The sequence below is a fragment of the Acomys russatus genome, chromosome 3 (genome assembly GCF_903995435.1).
Source record: "Acomys russatus chromosome 3, mAcoRus1.1, whole genome shotgun sequence".
Lineage (NCBI taxonomy): Eukaryota > Metazoa > Chordata > Mammalia > Rodentia > Muridae > Acomys > Acomys russatus.
The window spans coordinates 7,892,253-7,910,206 of NC_067139.1; the positions used below are offsets into that span (position 1 = coordinate 7,892,253).

Here is a 17,954-nt window from a genome sequence, read left to right on the forward strand (position 1 = left end):
TGCTTATTTTCCTTAAGAGGGGCGATGTTTGGGCTGTGAAAATTTTCATGCTTGATGTGGCCTCATGGATGTATTTGATCCAAGAAAAATATTGCAATTTTGGGGATTTCGGTAAGTGGTAGCGCAAGGCCGTAGGGTTAGGTCCTCAGCTCTGAAAGGAAAAAAAAATCTTACCCAATTTACTTCAAGTACATTTTTAAAATTATTTTTCTCGGTACTAAAGCCGCCTGTGTTTTCGTAAAACATTTGCCATTGCAGCTAACATTGCTTTCAATATCTACTTACTATTGACCCAATAAGCTTGGTAGGATAGGAATAGAAAATTAATAGACCTGGACAGTGGTTGCACAATGCCTTTAGTCCAACCACCTTTGGAGACAAGAAGCAGGCTGATGTCTTGAGTTCAAGGCCAGCTCAGTCACCCCACCACCACCACCCCTTTAAAAACAAACAAACAAACAAAAAAAACAAATTCTATCTTTTTGCCCTTCAAATCTGAAGGACGAAAAGGGCTGGGGGGGGACTAAGTTTTAAAACAAACACATTTGAGACTGCAACATTAAATTCCTGAGTAGTATTTCCTTAGCATTCACTCAGAACTTAAATTCTAGCAGAGTTCAGATTCTCAAGTACCTGGAACCTCAGTGTTTGTATAAACAGAAGAATGTGGCCTTCCTGCCTCCCGAGTGCTGGGATTAAAGTCATTCACCACCACCGCCTGGCAGCTTTTCACCATTTTTAAAAGAATATTTTCGCATGTGTAGGAACTGGCACAGGAAGGAAGGGAAAGACAAGAAAGCCTTCAGGCATGACTAAACAAATGAATCCAATCCTCCAAATGTTGCCTCTCTTTTCTTCCTGTTCCTTTCTGTGAACTGAGGCAGCAGTTAGAACTTTTAGACCCTTGACGACAAAAAGCAAATGTCTGAGGATTCAAGGCCACACGGAAGGTTGTCGTACAAGTGCACAGGCAGCTCTCTGTCACGCTCTGCGCTCTGCAGTCACGGCGAGTCAGGGGGACTCGTTACTTTATCTGCAGTGTAGGAGTAGAAAGCCAGCCTGTTTTCAGGAAGCTTTATGACTCAAATACGACAATTTTACAACAGAAAAGTAAATGTTGCAAATTAAGGAGAAATGAAGATTACAGGAAAAGAACTAAATCGGAACTACCCAACACAGGACCGTGCTCCTCCCAGAAGTCATAGGCATCTAAAACTAAAAAGCCCAGGGCCAGATGCAGAATACCTCCCTCCACTTGTTATTGGTGCGAGATGCCCAAGAATCCAGCTAGTGCTATTGGTTTTGGTTGCCCTCCACAACGTCATGGAAAGACCCTGGTGCTGAAGACACTGCACATGGGGCATGAGACATGGGGAAATCAAGATAGTGCTGACCAGAAATCTTCCTGTTGGTTAGCTTGGGAGGCTTACTTAGTTGTTAACCCTGTGAACTACAATAATGACTTGTATAGCAAGAGGTGCCATGGGTGTAATAATAGTATAGCTATTATAGGAAAAGCCAACCTCTTTCTCATTGGATTTAAGGCTGCCCCACCAAAAGGAAAACATCAACTGCCTGATACTATAAATCTGGTCAAGAACCCGTCATCAGGGAGCTCAGAGGCCCCAGGGAGAGCCCACTACTATTGCTCTGTTATGTGGACATAGGATCAAGCCGCCCTCCAAGTTTATAACTTCTGACCCACAGATCTGTGCAGCTCTAAGGCCTCATCAGAGAGGTCTCTCTATGCAGTGGGCGGTGGTTAACAAAGAAACTCGGCAAGTTGTCAAAAGTACAAAGAATATGCCACAAATGGGGCACCTCACTCACACACACATAACTAAGGCTCAGGGAGCCTCGTGGAAGAGGGGACAGATTGTAAGAACCAGACAGGGAGGACCAGAGGGAACCAATGTCCTGTGGACACCATAGGACCACTGCACTCATGAATTCACAGCAGCTATGGTTGCCTGCACAAGATCTGACATGAAAGGACAAAGTGAGTCATGAGCCCTCACGGCCCAGGAGTCGTGAACAGATCCCTGTCCCATGTGCAGTGTCTTCGGCACTAGAGTCTTACCATCAAGTTGTGGAGGGCAACCAAAACCAGTAGCACCAGCTGTATTCTTGGGGAAATCTCTAGTACGCCTCTCACCAACAACTCGAGTGGAGGCATTCCACATCTAGCACCATTGATAGCTTCTGGGAGAGAGAGAGATTTTTCTTTGAGGGTGTGGCCCCTGGTAGGCTGGCCACACTCCAAAGGATGGCCCCACACCTAGGAGTCCATAGGTAGTACCGACTGGATTTGATAGGTTATTTTTGAAAGGGGAGCACGCAAAATTCCAGGAATATGAATTTAACTGGGCTTTTAGCCTACTTATCTGGGTTCCTATACCTACCATCCTTCTCCTCCCCAATACTTTCCAACACTGAAACCCTGGGTAGGAAAGAAAGAAGAATAAAGGAGAACGTGGGTGTTGATCTCTTTAAATTACTTCCTGCTGATTAGAGGTGTTGGAGTTCCTTGAGGCAAATTTGATGTTAGCTGACAGGGTATTCAGTTTCTTCTGCTCATCTCTTTGGCCACCACTTGACAAACTGCAGTAGCAAGGGGGAGGGGCAACAGCCGACCTCTTCAGACAGAACACCCCCGGGCCCCCCTCAAGGCATTTATAAGAGTCCCCAGAATTCCAAACATAAACTGTCCTCAGCTGGCAAAAGCCACGCCCCTCCTAGAGCAGGAGGCAAGTAATGGTCAGCTGCTGTGGACAACCTGAAGCAGCCCTGGATCCCACACCTGGCCTTAAAACAAAAACATGCACATAACATAACTGGGTTTTTTAAGAAACAAAAATTCTCATTACATATGAAGGCAGAAGTGGATTTGTAAACTGTAGGTGGGGGAGGAGGGGGGAGTAAATATGATCAATATATGTCATATGACATTTTCAAATAATAAAGCTATTTTAAAAAAATAATGGCTTTGGCAGATTTTTTAAAAACTGAATACTATTTGTGTTGAGTTTTTTTAGTGCCCAGATTATACTAATATGCTTAATTTGTTTTAAATTTTTCACATTTTATTCCACTCTTGCAGACCCAGAGTGAACAATATTAAAACAGGTATCATTTGGGGAGATATGTGACAAATTATTCAATAATCCCATCAGGAGTCTGTAGCCACTAAAGTTCACTGATCCATGGTGGAAAAAGAGGGCGGGGGAGTACTATTAGACAGGTAAATTTCCTGTTTACTATTCTATTGCATGTCAACCCAAAACTTGGTGACATCAAACTACCATGTATCACAATCTTGAATTAACATGTATCAAAATCCTGAATTAGCATGTATCACAATCCTGGATTAGCATGTATCATAATCCTGGATTAGCATGTATCATAATCCTGAATTAGCATGTATCACAATCCTGGATTAGCATGTATCATAATCCTGAACTAGCATGTATCACAATCCTGGATTAGCATGAATCATAATCCTGGGTTCTGGGCCCAGTGACTAGGATAGACCGCAGCTGGAATCTGTGAGATTTGCAGGCTCGGGCAGAAAATGGCTTGGGATATTTGTGGGGTAGGCCCGGAGGACTGGCGTTCACGTCAGACCTGTCCACACACACCTGGTGACTGCTGTTGACAGTGGGCTGGGACTCTCAGTCAGGCGACCACTATGGTGACCTCCTACAGAGAGTCAGATGTGCCCTCTGACAGTTCAGCTCATTAAAGGGAGTCTCCCCTCCAACACCACCAGCAGCCACCTCACCACCCCCACCCATGGACATCAAGTGAAAAGCTGTGAACCTTCATTCCGGAATAAAAGTAAAAGTCATAACAGGTCCTACCCTGCATTTGAGAGGATGGTTCAATGGATCCAGACGGGATTCCCCAGAAAACTTGACAAAACATTCACCAAAGCTGAGTGGTCCTCAGGATTATTCTATGCGGCAGAACTGCCCTTAGCATCGCTGAGTTTAGCCTCTTTGACCTTGCCCTGTATAACGTGAAAAGTCAGTTTTATCCTCCATACACGCAAACCACCCATGTATTGTCACCACGTCCCACAAGAGGGCGGTAGAGTTTCATAGAAAATGACAAATTTTGCAGTCAGCAGTATGTCAGTGATGACTTAGTCCCTTTCAGACAACCTGCTGGTCTAACCGGGTGATACTGCTCTGAGCTTTGAATCCAGTGATCCGAGTTTAAATCCTATGGGACCATCTCAGGTTTTTCATTATTCCTTGAAACTTACATTTCTCCTGGTATTAACACCAGTCCCTAATATTATCTGTCCTCAGACATCTGAGCTTACATGTGTAAGCAGGCCCAAGGTCCTAGATCAATACTGCAGAGCGCCTCCCCAGTTGCTGAAACCCGTTCTGGTGAGAGAGGAAGGGCACATTTCTGGTGTTTCCTCGCTCCTGGAAAACAATAAATGCATTTTAAGTAGATGCCCTTTTTTTTTTTTTTTTTTTTTTCCTATTTTAGAATGTTCACATTATTTACCCTACGACTGAAAAACAGTATCTGAGACGTGATAGATAGCTAGTGTAAAGGCAATGACTTGGATACAAACATGCACTCTTCACCCACAGTAAGGAGCTCAATGGATCAGCAGTCCCTGGTCAGGTCACTGCATCCAGTCACAGCCACCCAGGTTGCTTTCTTGGGCTGTTTCTCCAGTGTCGTTAGATAAAGCTGCATCTGCAGCTGAAAATCACTGCAAGTGTGCCAAAACACAAAATCATAGAAGTACTTAAAACATGAGTTTAACAATAAAAAAATAAAAATAAAGGCTTTTTCCCCCTAAGCCGATAGCATGACTGAACACTTCCACAGTGAGAACTCTGAAGATGGCAGCATCCTGAACAGTGTCAAAGGTTGGACTCAGGTACCAGGTCTGTCCTGTTTTGTGTGTGTGTGTGTGTGTGTGTGTGTGTGTGTGTGTGTTTGTGTGTGTGTGTCTGTGTGTCTGTGTGTCTGTGTGTGTATGTCTGTGTGTGTGTCTGTGTGTCCATGTGTGTCTGTGTGTGTGTGTGTGTGTGTGTGTGTGTGTGTGTGTGTGTGTGTGTTTGGGATTGCTTTTTTTTTTTTTTTTTTTTTATCATAGTTCTCATCAGGATCTCCATTCCTTCCTCAAGTCTCAGCTCTGACCGTGCAGACTTCCCCACTGACTTCGGCACAGGCTTCCCTTCATGGGGCTTAGGCACCCCGCCTGTTTCCCCTTTCCACGCTGCCCGCAAACTCTACTTCTTTTGTGCACTCTCTCCTCCCTGGTCCAGACAGCACATGCTGTGTCTTGTTTTTAGCTCCAGTCTTTCCACAGGTGGCTCGAAGTAGGAGTTCAGCGGTGAACATGAGCCCTTAATTTTTCCAATTTTGCCTAAGAACTCATCTAGGGGAAAGAAATCCTCCTCTCAGCTGCCCAGCCTGACCCCCAACCCAAGCCCCATCTTGGGCAGCAGCCCTGAAGGTCCATTTTTGGCTGCAGAAGGCTCTGGAAGACACTAACCTTACGTGGTTAAACTGAAGGTCTTTGTTCTGTTCTGTTCTATTTTATTCATGCACACTGTCAGCAACGGTGTGGGCTGAGGGCACCTGTTTCCCTCTTCAAGATGCTGGAAGGAGACACAAGCCTCCAGGCCCTTTCTCTTCCAGGTCAGTAAGTGTCACAATGCACTCTCAGCAGGAGTCTGAGGATGACACTGGAGACAGTAAGTACCACCTGCAGGCCCCAGGGCCTCTGCTAAGGGCCCAGGCCGCAGCTCTGCCTGTGGTACATTTTTGGTCACCTACCCCACAGCATCAAGGATGTTTATTGGCTTTGGAAAATGGATGAACTAGCATGTTCCCGTCTGGCTGTGAAGGAAGGCCGCAGAACTTTTCCCATGGGAGCCTGAAATCTACCTTATCTCAAGGACCTTTTCTGTTACAGGAAGTTTTATTCTCCTGAAGTAATTGTCATCTCGGAGGTTCACCTCCTCCATCTACTAACCGAGGCCTAGCCCTGGAAGCTTCTAGCCTCTGTACAATCTAACCTAGGCCTAGAATGTTTTCAGCCTCTGAGACTTACTCCTTAATAAGCTCACCCTTTCTTGTTCTTTCTGAGCTCTGGGCTGGCTGGTTCAACTCAGCTGTTCTGGCTCAGACTACTCTCCGAGCTGACTGATTCTATCTGTCTCTCTCAGCTTCTGACTTTTTCCCTCTGCTGGGCCTCAAAAACTAGCTCTAGCAATCTGTTTCAATCTTCTGGCTCCTTCTCATTCTGTCTTCACCTGTGTCTAGCTTGTTTTCTCTTTAACGTGTCCCCGTAAAACTCGCCCGGGTAAAAACTGCCTCTGAATTCCAAGAATCGAACTGCCTTTGAACTCACTGACAACTGAACTGCCCGAAGAAGTGACTAGAATTCAGAGATCTGCATGCCTCTGTCTCCTGAGTGCTGGGATTAAAAGTGTGTACCACCACGCCTAGACCTAAGCTTTTCTTTACCTGAAACTTGCTCCAAGCAAGGCTGGCCTCAAACTCAGAGATCTGCTTGCCTGAGTCTCCTGGATTAAAGCTGTGTCTGTATTCTAGCCAAACACAGACCTAGAAGGCCTTTGGATATGATCTCTTTGCCAGAGCAGCCATGTTCTGAATTAAAATTCCTCTACACTTTCCTTTGTCTCCATTTATCAGCCTTTGTTACCACTAGTGAAAAGAAAAACAGTTGCAAAAAGAGTTGCCTTGAAGGAACTCCAACAAGGAGCCCGCTAGTTGCCGGGCATTGATTGAACTTTTATTTGTAGTTTGCTGAGGCGGCTGGCGCTAGAGGGAGCACTTTGTCCACGAGAGGGGTCGCAAGATACTCGGAGCTTGCTTCGGTGACTTCGGAGGCCACACTATCCCCCCCCCCCCCAAATCCAAGAAATTCAATGTGTACTCAAGCCTCTGTCGCGAGACAAACGTCCACAGCGTCTCAGCTTCTTGACGCAAAGGTGGTCAAATGATGAGGAACACGCGGGAAGATTTGCTCGTTAGCTTGCTCTATCTTCCCGCGCTCCGCCAGCCAAAAAGCCAACAGGAGGCGCTGGGAGCCTGTGAAGCTGGATACGATCCGGATTCCAGAGGGAGCCACTCCAGAAAGGAGAGGCAGGGGAAGGGTGGGAAATGTGCGGATATTGTGTATGTATGTGCATGTGAATATGAGCGTGCATACATTATAGTGTATATATCTATAAAAGCGTGTGAGCGGTGGGAGAGGGTCACTGTCCTTCAGGATGCTGCCAATGCCCAGGTGGGTGGCCCCACACCTATGCCAGTACAATCAATAAGCAACTATCTGCTAGGCAAAGTGACAGAATCTTGTAACCCCAGAATTCTGAAGTCTGAAACAGAAGAACCCATGAGTTTGAGGAAAACCTGTGCCATATATCAAAACCCTGTCTCAGACAACAACCAAATAAACAAAACAGCCACTATCGCACACTCTACTAATTTTATAAATATACCAACACCAAATAGAAGTTCAACAACATGTGTGACTCTAATTGGTAACAAAACGTTTTTGACAAGAAAATTTCTCCAATTTTACATGAGTGACAAGAAGATGTAACAGTAAAATTCGTTACTAACAACAGAGTTCAAATTAATTTTACTTCAGCCTTTGAACTGCCTATAAAGGAGTGTTTGACTAGCTGTCTTCTCTTGGGCTTTTTTTTTTTTTTTTTTTTAATGAAGTCCCAAGTTCCTATCATTTGCTGCTGTTTCTTGGAGCATTTCCAGGAATCCAGTTTGGATTTGGAAAGAGAGTGTATAGTAAAGAATATATAGCATGTGACTGACCACTGAGTTGAGATGATCTGAGGGGAGCTAATGAGTGTGAGAGAAGCAAGAGTCTGCGTAGTACAGTTTACAGCAGTAACGGCCTCAGACAGAAGTCAGGGACAATAATTTTCCAACCATGAATACAAGAAACAAGGTCACAGTGTACCTTGCCTTCTAGTCTGCAGTGTCCTAAGTTGCCAGATAGTGTCATATCATCTAAGACAAGTTGAACAGAGTCCGTGGGAACTTAGAATCAAGAAAAGTTTAGAGCGAAACTTACTTCAGAGGGAAAGCATACTGTTAGGACATTCTCTCACTCAGTGGGAATTTCTTTCAAAGATTTGTATTGATAGAATGCCATTCCTGACTACTCCATCGGTCACCATTGAGCTTATGATAAAGAGTCATCCTGGCCCACAGTGGCCAGGGAGGAGGCTGAGCTTCCAGTTTAATGGGCCATTTGCAGTGTCTCCTCGCAGGAGTGAACGCTGCTCTGGAACCAAAACTTCTAGGCCAGCAGAACTTAGGGCCATGGGAACAGAAAGTAAAAATGCCCAGAGTGAGTCATTAGGTGCAACTGTGAGTGGAACCATTCCCACACCCACTGCTGGACTCCTGCACCTGTCCGTCCTGGTTATGGGCGACATGCCATATATTGGACACTATTACAAAGCACTTCCTGCCTTTTGGAGAACCTTTGCAGGCTGCTGCCACCAAACTGACACTGTAACTGTGTCTTGAAAAGGACATTCCACCTTTTCTAGGAGGCCAGCTGCTTCAGGGTGGTGGGGAACATGGTATGACCAGTGTATTCCTTGACTGCGGGTCCACTGTCCCACTTCTCTGGCTGGGAAGTGAGTTCTTGGATCAGAAGCAACGCTGTGTAGAACACCATGACAGCGGGTGAGGCATTCTGTAAATCCATAGATGGTGTTTTGTCAGAAGCCTCCTTACGTGCAGAAAAGGAAAATTCATGCCCAGAATAAACATCTACTCCAGCAAGGACAAAGCGCCATTCTTTCCATGGAGGACACGGTACAATGCAGGCGACCCACCCCCAGATCGCTGAACGGCCACCACAGCCAATGGTACTATATCAGGGACTCGATATCGGTCTCTGCTGTTGGCAGATTTGGCACTCAGCAGCAGCTGTAGTCTGGGCAGCCTTTGCAAGTGGGAGTCCAGGTTTTTGCACCCATGAGTAACCTCCATCTCTGCCACAATGGGCACATTTTCATACACCCACTGGGCAATGACATGGATGACCAGGGAAAGAAGACTGTCCACAAAATCAAGTGCCATTGACTTGGTTACTGAACTCCTCCTCTGCTGACGTCACCTTTTGATGAGCATGTACATGGGACACAACATCTTCACAGCCTTTGCCCATTCAAAGAGAGCTAGGGACACACTTCTTGCACCAATGTCTTTCTCCACAATTTTCCATTCATATTTTTTATAAGCCCCTGGCCATTCATCCAATTCATTGGCTATATAGGCCATGAATCAGAAGGCAAGTGCACATCTGGCCACATCTCCTTCCTAGCAAGATATATGACCGTGAGTACTGTACCATGTTCTACCCACTGCCAAGAGTTCCCTTCTCTGTGTCTTTTGGGATTGACTCAAAAGGGAGTTGTATCTGTCCACTTCCGTATGGCTCCTAAGTATCATGCAGAACCATCAGTAAACCAGGCCATAGTCTCTTCCTTCGCAGCTAGTCCATCATAGGGCACCCCCCATGAGGCTATGGGTACATGCTTGAGAAGTAGAAACCATGGGCATTTGGGAAACTATTCCATGCAACTTTCTAATTCCCTCTGGACCTGTTAAGGCCCAATCTCACACACACACACACACACACACACACACACACACACACACACACACACCGTTTCTACTTGAGAAGGATTGCATCTGTGTGTACATGTGTGCATGGTAAGCCAGATAATACTCAGTTCATTCTGGGCAGTTCAGTCACTGCCATGGGAGCTTGGTGTGGCCCACTGTCAAAAGTCCAGCTTCTACTGAGGTTCAATAACAGGCTACGAGCTGTCTCTGCAAAGAACAGTTCTCTGCAGACAATGGTAGTGCCTTGCTCCTAAATCCCAAGGGTGTCCTCTGGGATTAACCCATAGGGGCTTGCCAAAGGCTCTGAACAGCATCCCCATCTGCCACTGACACCTCAGGTACCATCAGGTCTATCAGAGCATATGCTCCAAGTGCCAGAGCAGCCTGCACAGCGCCCTGGAGATAGGGAAGAGACGTCTCCTGTTTTGGGCCCCATCAAACCTAGCAGCTTTCCCCCATCACTTAGTATATGGTCTGGAGTAACACACCGAAATGAGAAAAGCACTGCCTCCAGAAGCTAAATAGGCCCACTGAGTGCTATGCTTTATATCTGTGTGTCTCGTATCACTAGATTCCTAGAAATTTCATTAAAGAAGAAGGCCCTTGAATTATGGTAGGATTTACTTTCCACATTCCTTGTGTGTGCATGTGGGTTTCTACCAAATCCTCAGTGCACTTGGTACAATCATCATAATGCCATCAGCCAATGTGATAATGTGGGGAAGAGACCCTTTCTAGTTGTGGCATAGGCTGGAGAGTTAATATATTCTTGAGGAAGGACTGTATAGCTATACTGTTGGCCTTGCTCCTAGTGATCCTTATAGACAGGTACTGAGAAAAGAGCATTTTCTAGGTCAATGGATGCATATCATTTTCCAGGAGGTATGCTATCTGCTGAAGTAAGGACACCACCACTGGCACAGCAGCTGCAATCAGAACTGCCACTCGATTAAGTTTGTGATAATCTACTGTCATTGTCCACAATCCATTGTTTTTCTGTGTAGGCCGGATACAGTCACAGGGAGATGTGGTAGGAACTACCTCCCTTGTATCTTTAGAGCCCATGATGGTGGCACTAACTTCCTTAATCCTTCAAGGGAGGCACCTTTGTTTTCAATTCACAGTTTTCCTTGGTAGAAGCAACTCCAATGGCTCCCATTTGACCTTTCCAACCATAATAGTCTTCACTCTAAAGGTCAGGGAACCAATATAGGGGTTTTTCCAACTTCTAAATATATCTAACTCAATTACAAACTATGGGACTGGAGAAATAATCACAGGATGAGTTCAAGGGCTGCTGGACCTGCTGTGAGTTGGACTTCAGCCAAAGCTCCATTAATCCCCTGACCTCTCTAAGTCTGGCTTCAACTGAAGGGCCTCGTGCTTCCTGGGGTCGCACAGAACCAATGTCAATTCAGAACCAGTATTAATAGCTCCTAGAAAGTTCAATTGTTTCTTTTCCCAACAATATACAGTCACCCTAGCATAGGGATAGAGGTCCTTCTGAGGAAGGATGAGAGAAAGGCTAACAGTAAAACTTATTTGATGTGTTATTTAGGTCCCATTAGGAGTCCTTCACTCAGAGAATTCTGGGTCTGCAAACTGCGGAGAACAGGAGCTTATTTCTGTAAAGACAAAAAGTGCAAAAGTTCTGTTAGTACTCTTAGAATATTAAAAACTCAGGCAAACTAATAATGGCGGATAGGTTTCCCTCACATTGGAAACCTGCGAGGCCTGTGATTGAAAACCATCTGCTGTGGTGAAACGTGAAGACGGGGCTGTGAGTGGGACCTCAGCCAAAGCTCCATTAGCCACCTGACCTCTCTAAGTCTGGCCCCTATGCTCAGTGCTTTGGAATCAGGAATCCAGCCCAAGCTACCAGGGCTTATCGCAAAATAAGTAAATAAACAGAAAAAAATGTATATATACACATATATGTGTACATATATATAATTTATATAATATCTTGCATTTATGACGAGGGTATGTAATTATACTTCAAAGTTACTAGAGGAAGCAGCAAAATACCCCTACTGGGAGTGGGGTTCGAACCCACGAAGGCATTTGCCCATTGGATCTTAAGTCCAACGCCTTAACCACTCGGCCATCCCAGTGTTGCTGCAGGTTGGCTGAAGACCATCCACTACTGGAATCCACAAACCTTTGCTAAATCCTTATCTATTTTTGTTGAAATAGAATGATTATAACAACAAAACCTTTCTCTGTGCTTTATCGCTTTTCATGATAACTTGTAGCGTTCTAGAGAAATGTTTATTTTTCCTTGATTTGCAAAGAAAAGCCACTAGTGGTGGGGGAGGGTGGGAGAACCCCTGCTCCTCAGGCCTGGGATTAAAGGAGTGTCCTACCACTCAATACATACAAATGAGTTGTCCTCAAACTCACTTGAGGGACCTTGTCCCTCTGTTGACACAAGATCACACCCAAGGCTTTGAGCAAGCAAAGCAAGGACTATGCTAGTGCATCTCAAATTTGAATTTTTGTTGTCTCCAGATGTTGGGATTGCAGGTGTGTTGCTGTGAATAGTTTGCTTGTTTTTTTGTTTGTTTGTTTGTTTGTTTTTGTTCTATGATTCATCTGCCTTGCGTTGGCACTATTCGCTTTCATCCTAAGTATCTGGATATTCAGATTTGGAAGAATCATATTTGACGTAAGGAACCCCACCTGTTAATCTGGTTTTAGCTACCCAGTCAGAGTTAACGAGTTCGCTCCTTACTGACCCACAGCACAGTGAGTGTCGTCAACGAGTAAGCAAGTCCACTCCAGTGTATTCATTTGCAGTCCAGGGTCTGACTGTGAAGCCGGAGTCCTGTGAAGGTGGTCGCCTGCCCCTGGTAAAAAGATGACCATGCCTTTTTGACTTTGCTTTTCAGTTTGGTCTTTGAGCCAAGGACAAGCAGTACAGGGTTGAGAACTTACCCAGTCCACTGTCAAACTGTGTCCCTGCTGTGTGAATAGAAATGGTCACAACCGCCTGCCTGATTTTGTATAGATTTCAATTCAATCATGTATTATTCCATGGATGTATTTAGCTTTCTTCTCTGAATGTTTTTACTTCCTACAGGGATAAAATATACTGAGGACTTCGACTTTTTTATTTTATTTTATTTTATGTGTATGGGTGTTTTGCCTGTATAGCACATAGCACATAGGGACTATACCTATCTTATGAAAATGATCCAAGCTTCACTTCTCAAGGAATAAATTATTGCCCTCAACAATATGAAAATGACAGGAAAACTACAGGAAAGAAGGGAGGTAGCTTGTCATCACCTCAACACTTGGAGCTGTTAGACAGGAGACCATTCTAGAACAACGAAGAACAAGCATAGTGATGTCCAGGTCCGGTGGACATGAAGAAAAGCCAGGTGTCAATAAGGGAAGTGAAGGACAAAAAGACAGTAAGTGAGGTAGGTATTTCAGCTACGTTTGATTACACACACACACACACACACACACACACACACACACACACACACACACACAAAATGTGAGGTTTATCACTAGGTTTAGTCCTCTTAACAAAGACTTGGTGGAGTGAAGTACAGTAGAGATAGACACCGCCGATCTTTAAACCTACTTTTTCATTAAGTACAAAACCACTGGCCCGTACGGGGATCGAACCCGCGACCTTGGCGTTATTAGCACCACGCTCTAACCAACTGAGCTAACCGGCCAAGACACCAGAGAGCTTCTTCCTTCCACCCTATGAAGATCTCAAACAGCATTTTATTTTATTTTATTTTATTTTATTTTACTTTACTTTATTTTATTTTTTCTTAGGCTTTGATTCTCAAAACAAGGAATCGTGCTGATTTGGCCGGAACATGGAAAGCTGCGCTGCGTTTAAGATGCTTTCGAATTTGGGTTTGTTTTCCTTTAAGCCAGAGAAACCGCGCCGAGAAAAGAGCTGTCTTCGCTCCTCTGGCGGCGCCCGTAGACACACGGCTCACACCTGTAATTACACAGCCGAAGGTGCGGTTTCGACACAGCGATTGATGAGATGGCATTTCCTCTGGCTTCAGAAAAGGGCTTTGCCAATGGGAGGTCGTTCCTTCGGTCTAGCTTCTACATGCAACCATTTTAAAAGAAAGTCCTCTCTGGTTGTGACTGGTATTTCTGATCTTTTTCATTTCCAAGCTAATTTCTAAGCCTTATAAACGTGTTAGATGATATTCAAATAATACATAACTACAGCTTTCTTCAGCTCTGGCTCCGTGGCTTAGCTGGTTAAAGCGCCTGTCTAGTAAACAGGAGATCCTGGGTTCAAATCCCAGCGGGGCCTTTTTGCTTGGTTCTTATTAATCCCACCTGGTATTTGAACTGATTGCATCGGATGGTTTTTCTTGGCATCATATGAGCTACAGCACATCCACCCTTTTAAACTTGGCTGGGAAACTGAACAGCCTTGCATTGGAAGATGGAGATGGAAAATAAAGTAATTCAGGAAAAGTGTTCTCTTAACTCCAGACGACAGAACAGAGCTTTGGTTTTAAGATCATGAGATTAGAGGTGGACAGTCAGTCTAGACTAGCTAAGGTTTGTTCCCTGGGCTGCACACTGTTGATAATTTACGAACTTTAAATATGTTGGGTGTGATGGTCACGTCTGCAATTCTTGCATTCGGGACGAGGAAGTGAAAGGGTCAGGAGTTAAGACTAGATTCTGATATATATTTTGTAAAGGTGAGTAGGTCCTATTTTGTAAAGGTGATTAGTAATAAAACATGTATCTAACTACTAACTATAGGTAATGAAAAAAATCTCTTGAGACTTGATGTACTTGAGTCTTTTCAGGCATTTCATGTAGAATAGCCACACACAAAAAAAATCAAACTATGAAAAATTAAGACATCCATGTTTATTCTGTTTCTGTCCCTACTTTTTATAGTCTAAGATGTATTTTCTGATTATGTTAGACTCTGCAAGTGCCCATCTCCCATCTTTACTAAAGTTCACAGAATTCTACAACCAGAGAATTGGGTTTTATACAGTGTGCCAGAAGACTGACAGTGTAAAGGACCACCTAGGTTGGTACATACTTCAGTGACAGGGGGCCGACGTTGCTTGCTCAAGGCCCTGTGTTAGATTGCTATAACTACAAAATTAAATAAAATAACAATTATCCTTACAATAAAAGTTAATGACAGAATGATATGTAGCTCTGAAAGCAGACTAAACACGGCTCGGGCATTCATGGCTGCATCTGTGCCAAAGCATGGCTGGATGGCTTTCTGCCCTTCTTTCTGAGACAGTGTCTTACACTATAGATGAAGCTGGCCTCTGTAGCCCAGGCTGACCTCAAATTGATCAAGCATCTATGGCCAAGGATCAATACTTTCTAGACTTACTGTGTTGTCTACTTACCCAAAGCCTTCTTCAAGTCTCCTTTACAAATAGAGAGGTCTGTCCTTAAGTGTTCTGTCTGTTGTTTTGAGACAAATTTTTTTGTTGTTTTTTCTTGTAACCCAGTCTGGTCTCAGATTTACTACATACCCTGAGCTCCTGACACACCAAGGCATCTACCTCCCAAGTACAGCAGCATATACTCATTTTATTGTTGTGCTCCAACTGTAGGCCCAGTGCTGCCTTGGACCAGGATTAATTCTCAACATTGGGCACTCAATTAACTGGTGAATTAATTATGGTGTCCACAAAATGGTGGAAAAAACAGCACACTGGAAAAGAGAGGCCCAACTAGTGCTGCGTGGAGTTCAACCAGAGACTTTATGAGTGAGATAAACAAGAAAACCACCATGCCACAGGAAATGGCTTCCAATGGGCCCTCTCCTGTGGCCTGCTGGAATGGGTTGTTTCATGTTTAATACAGAGGCTGAGTCCACAGTTCCACATAGGAGCTCAGTATCTTAGGAGTGTCCGTCAAACACAGTTAATTTTTAAGCTATCTGGGCCTACACCCCTTAATCATGATCACACAGAAAAATCTTAAGCATCTTGACACTTTCCTGTAGGCTTGGATTTTTCACAAAACTACTTTATTTAGGGTTCTTAAACACCTCCATTCCCACCTGCAACCCTTGGTAAGAGAGAAAGAAGGTTAGAAGGAAGAAAACAGGGATGTAGACTCTTCTTCTGGCTGGGCAATGTCACCGGGTTCTTTTTACGGTATTGCCAATCTCATCTGTCAGCAGCAAAGCAGCAGGCAGTCCTCCAGTGGTCTCCTCCAAACCGCCGCCTTCTCGCTTTATGCTCTCTCATTTATACCCCTCAGAGCCCTCAGAATTCAACTAACTCCAGCTGGCAAAGACCACGCCCCTCATGAGACAATCAGCTGTGGACAAACTAAGGTCCCACACTTGGGATTAAAACAAAAACATATTTACATGACTGAGCTTACAAAGAAACCAAAACTTCCATTACACCTTCTAACTCTGACATTCCCCTGTAAGGTGTCTGGAGTCAGTGGACACTAGAAATGTGTTCATCACTGGGCATATCAGCAGCTGTCCATCCCAGGGATCCATCTTCAGATGGAGTTTCCACCAAGTCCCAGACATGTCTGTGTCAGAAGCTAAAATCACTATGGTGGTCCGACTCTCAGTGAACTCTTATTCTCTTAACTCAGTTGTTGTCTCTGAGGCTCACTGCCTCCGTCTGCTAACCTAGGCCTAGTCCTGGAAGCTTCTAGCTTTCATACAATCTAATTTAGGCCTAGAATGTTTTCAGCCTCTGAGATTTACTGCTTAATAAGCTCACTTTTTCTTGTTCTTTCTGAGCTCTGGGCTGGCTGGTTCAACTCAGCTGTTCTGGCTCAAACCCTTCTCCCAGCCAATTTATTTAATCTGGTTTCTGTTTCAGCCCGGAGTCTCTCTGCTTGGCCTCAAACTAACTTGGTAATCTGCTCTAATCTGGTTTCTTCTTTTCTGGCCTGTTCCATCTTCATCTAAGTTCTCTATTATTGTCCTGGTAAATCTGCCTCCTCTCTCTGATAAACTGTTGTCAAATCTTCTCTGCTGTCACCTTTTCTGCCACTAAATTAGACATCACTTTCAAACTAACTCTATCCTCATTGTTTGGGATTAAAGGCATGTACCACCACTGCCTCTATGTCCTGGATTAAAGGTGTGTTTATATTCCAGCCGTATCACACAGACCTAGAAGGTCTTTGGATGTGATCTCTTGCCAGAACAGTCTTGTTCTGAATTAACATCCCTCTACACTCACACACTCTGCCTCCTGCCTGGGTATCAGAAGGTAAGCTCTCATCTACTGTCCCCATACGGTGCCTTGCTGTCTGCGGCCATGCTTCCCACACCTTGATAGTTGTGGGTCCCCTCTGCGGCTTGTCCTGCTAACCGATCACGCAGAACAACGCTAACTGTTGTAGGTTCTGCCAGCAGGGAGGCAGCTCTGAGTTTTCTTCAGCCTTCAGGAGACCAAATGAAGAAGGCTTTATCCCGAGTACCGGTTGCACAGAGGGGCTCCTCCGCAGGGAGGAAGCTTTCTGGTCCGATTCCCCCAGCTTTACGCAGAGCACTTAGCTAAGACAATGCGCCAGGGAGTCTGCATTTCTTCCAGTGAGGGAAGCTCCCCCTCCCCCTTTCAGAGAAAGCTAGATAACGGAGCGCGCTTAGTCAAAACAAAAACAGCTGAAGCCGGGGCGTGGTGGCGCTCGCCTTTAATCCCAGCACCTTGCGAATCAGAGGCAAGGGGATCGCTGTGAGTTCGAGGCCAGCCTGATCCACAAAGAGAGTCTAAGACAGCCAAGGCTACACAGAGAAACCCTGTCTCGAAAATCCAAAATAAAATAAAATAAACAGCCGAAAATCGAAGAGGTAGGTTTTAATGTTTTAACCAACCAAAACAAGAAGCTAGGGTGAGGGAGGCATGGGAGAGTGAGAGTCCCAACCCCCTCCCAACCCTCGACCCTAAGACCTCTGGGTTTTTAAGCCAAGGATAAGTAAACTGCAGGAGGCAATACCCCTCCCGGGACTTGCCTTCCAAGATTGATCCAGGGATTGTTGAGCTGGATTATAAAATAAAGCAAAACGAAGGAGCCAGTTACATTTTGCTTCAGGAAGAGCCCACAAAAGAAACAGAAATAGCTGCACAGGCTGAGCAGCATCCTTGCACACACCTTTCTTACAAGACCCCCCCCCCTTTTTTTAAGACTTATTTATTATTATGTATACAATGCTCTGCCTGCATGTGCACCTGCAGGCCAGAAGAGGGCATCAGATCACATCATAGATGGTTGTGAGCCATCATGTGGTTGCTGGGAATTGAACTCAGGACCTCTGGAAG

General features: G+C 44.8%; 3 non-coding genes across 3 annotated transcripts; 1 reads left to right on the plus strand and 2 right to left on the minus strand.

The window, feature by feature from the left end:
* Window positions 1-11,703: 11,703 nt before the first annotated feature.
* On the minus strand, window positions 11,704-11,786 carry Trnal-uaa (transfer RNA leucine (anticodon UAA)). Its single transcript has one exon. It is a non-coding gene; the product is annotated as a tRNA-Leu (tRNA).
* A 1,507-nt stretch (window positions 11,787-13,293) lies between these two features.
* Trnai-aau (transfer RNA isoleucine (anticodon AAU)) lies at window positions 13,294-13,367 on the minus strand. Its single transcript has one exon. It is a non-coding gene; the product is annotated as a tRNA-Ile (tRNA).
* Window positions 13,368-13,901: 534 nt separating this feature from the next.
* Window positions 13,902-13,975, plus strand: Trnat-agu (transfer RNA threonine (anticodon AGU)). Its single transcript has one exon. It is a non-coding gene; the product is annotated as a tRNA-Thr (tRNA).
* Window positions 13,976-17,954: the final 3,979 nt, after the last annotated feature.